The sequence below is a fragment of the Dipodomys merriami genome, unplaced genomic scaffold (assembly GCF_024711535.1).
Source record: "Dipodomys merriami isolate MVZ:Mamm:240054 unplaced genomic scaffold, mDipMer1.0.p SCAF_264, whole genome shotgun sequence".
Taxonomy (NCBI): domain Eukaryota; kingdom Metazoa; phylum Chordata; class Mammalia; order Rodentia; family Heteromyidae; genus Dipodomys; species Dipodomys merriami.
Genome location: NW_027204093.1, coordinates 1,010,424 through 1,013,685, shown reverse-complemented (window position 1 = coordinate 1,013,685; position 3,262 = coordinate 1,010,424). Strand labels below are relative to the sequence as shown.

Below are 3,262 nucleotides of genomic sequence, written 5' to 3'. Positions count from 1 at the left end.
TTGCTATTTGTGGTCTTTTATTGTTCCATATGAATTTTTGGATTGCCTCTTTTATTTCCTTGAAGAATGAGGTTGGAATTTTGATCGGTATCGCATTGAATTTGTAGATACCCTTGGGAAGTATTGCCATTTTCATGATGTTAATCTTTCCAATCCAGGAGCATGGGAGGTTTTGCCATTTTCTAAGTTCTGTTTTGATTTCCTTCTTCAAGATTTTAAAGTTTTCATCATAGAGTTCCTTCACTTCTTTGGTTAAGTTAATTCCTAGGTATTTTATTTTTTGAGGTGCTATTACAAATGGAGTTTCTTTCCTAATTTCATCCACACTTTTCTCATTGTTGGCATACAGAAAAGACATTGATTTTTGGGGGTTAAATTTATGCCCTACTATCTTGCCAAAGTTTTGAATCAGCTTGAGTAATTTGGGAGTGGAGTCCATGGGATTCTTTAAATACAAGATCATGTCATCTGCAAAGAGCGAGAATTTTATTTCTTCTTTCACTATTTGGATCCCCTTTATGTTTTTGATCTTGTCTTATTGCTGTAGCTAGGCATTCTAATACTAGATTGAAGAGAATTGGAGAGAGTGGACATCCTTGTCTTGTTCCTGAGTTAAGAGGAAATGGGTTTAGTTTTTGACCATTAAGTGTAATGCTGGCTGTAGGTTTGTCATACAGAGCCTCATTATATTGAGTAATGTTCCATGGATTCCTAATTTTTCCAAAACCTTCATCATAATCGGGTGTTGGGGCGCGCGCGCGGGGCCGTGCCAGCTTCCCTCCCCCCCACTTCCTCCCATGTCTCCCTTCCCCCTCTCCCACTTCCCATGGGTCAGGCTGCTGGCTCCACAATGGGAACCGCCGCCACCCCCACTGCTGCAGCTGCCTCTTGATAGTTTTTCGCGCTCCTCCTTTTTCTCCTCCTCCTCCGCCTCCTCCTCTTTCTCCTCCTCTTTTAGGGCTCCAGTCAGGCCGAGCTGGCTCCGCTCACGAAAATTCAGACATGGCAGAACTTTATATGGAATGTGAAGAAGAGCTAGAGCCATGGCAGAAGAAAATAAAAGAAGTTGAGGAGGATGACAATGATGAACCAATCTTTGTTGGAGAGATAGCAAGTTCAAAACCAGCAATTTCAAATATTTTGAACAGAGTTAAACCAGCTCATATTCAAGGGGAATAAAGAATGGTGTGCTCAGTCGAGGTATTTCTGCTGCATTCAAGTCTACAAGTCAACACAATACGAACCCATCAAATCCAGTTGCTGCCTCGCCAGTAAATTTTCATCCTGAATCTAGATCTTCAGATAGCTCTGTTATTGTACAGCCTTTTTCTAAACCTGGCTATTTAACAAAGTCATCCCGAGTTGTATCTAGTAATTCTTCTGAGTTACTGTTTGACTTGACCGAGAATACAGAATTACCACAGTACCAAGGGATACCAACAATTTCTGGAGCAGGTCTGAATGAAAATTTGTTTTTATCAAAACGTCCTTCTGCTTCTGAACAGTGTAAATCCAAAAAATCCCAAGCCTGGTGAAAGTGTTTCTGTAACAGATTTCTCAGCTGTATTCCCTGTAGTTAAAACTCCTTCACTGATTTCTCCCCAAGCTATGCCTTCAAAAGGTGAAAATACTTCATCAAATTAATCTAAAGATGGAACGCCTTTTCCACGAGCTTGTCCAAAGTGCAATATTGATTTCAATCTTCTGGATCCTTTGAAAAATCACATGCAGTATTGTTGTCCAGACATGATAAATGACTTTTTGGGACCAGATAAAACAGAAAACTCAAATACAGCAAATAAAGCTATGACTGCTGATTCAGAGAAAGGAAAATTGATCATGTTAGTTAATGACTTTTATTATGGAAAACATGAAGGAGATATCCAGGAAGAACAGAAGACTCATACAACCTTTAAATGCTTCAGTTGCTTGAAAGTTCTCAAAAATAATATTAGGTTTATGAACCACATGAAACACCACTTGGAACTTGAGAAGCAGAGCAGTGAGAGCTGGGAAAACCACACCACCTGCAAGCACTGCTACCGGCAATTTCCCACACCCTTCCAGCTGCAGTGCCACATCGAGAGTACACACACTCCTCACGACTTTTCTACCATTTGTAAAATCTGTGAATTATCATTTGAAACAGAACATGTTCTTTTACAACATATGAAGGACAATCATAAACCCGGTGAGATGCCATATATCTGCCAGGTTTGCAATTATAGATCATCATCATTTTCTGATGTAGAAACTCATTTTTGAACATCTCATGAAAACACTAAGAATTTACTTTGTCCATTTTGCCTCAAAGTTATCAAAATTGCAACACCCTATAAGCATCATTATATGAAGCATCAGAAAAAAGGAATACATCGTTGTAAAAAATGCAGACTGCAATTTTTGACCTGCAAGGAGAAAACACTTCCTACTTGATGCTATTACATTTTTTAAATAAATAAGCATTCTCTACGTGATCACTTGAGGGGTTAACTCTTTCTATAAATGTGTTTAATCACTCGAGTACTGTATTAAACATCCATAATCATTATCAGGAACTTGTGATTGAGATGAGAAAGAAATATCTAGATTTCTCGCTTCTCTTTTCCTCTTCTCCTTTTTCTAGTGAGAATTCTCAGCCTTTCTCCAAATTCTCCTATTAATAAAGAAAGAATGACACATTGTGGATATCAAGCAAAAGGCTCCAAAGCCTGAGTTTTATTGTTTCAGAAATAGATGAAATAAATCAGAGTGGCCCAAGGAAGAAGAAAAGCAAGATGTTTCCCTTTCTGGCTTCAACAATAGAGACTGAACACGACTCTAAACATCTAATAAACAATTTTCCTTAGCTAATTTTTAAAAAATATTGTTTTTTAATAAATAATAATTTTAACAATTAAAAAATTTAAAATATGTAGTAATTTGCTGTTTGCTTTTAGTAGGCATGAAATAAGACTGCATTAACATTGTGTGAGTTGAGAGGCTAAATTTTATCAGAATCCAAACAAAATGAAAAATATATGATTTTAAGAAAATAGCTTTTAGGTAAATTTTCAACATGACATACACACAGGGACATCTTTTTTCTTCTTTTCCTCTCCACACTTCAATAAGCAGTTCATGTAATTCAAATAGCTGTGTTTCTTTCAGAAATAGATTACACATAAACAAGTTAAAAGATGAGAACCATTATTGGTGGTGCATTCTTTAAAAATAGCAGTCAAATAACTATTAACCATAATTCCAAAATAATAATCAAATG

At 36.8% G+C, this 3,262-nt stretch overlaps 1 pseudogene; it reads left to right on the top strand.

Moving 5' to 3' along the window:
• Window positions 1-1,002: 1,002 nt before the first annotated feature.
• Window positions 1,003-2,489, top strand: LOC138837160 (zinc finger protein 280D pseudogene; annotated as a pseudogene).
• Window positions 2,490-3,262: the final 773 nt, after the last annotated feature.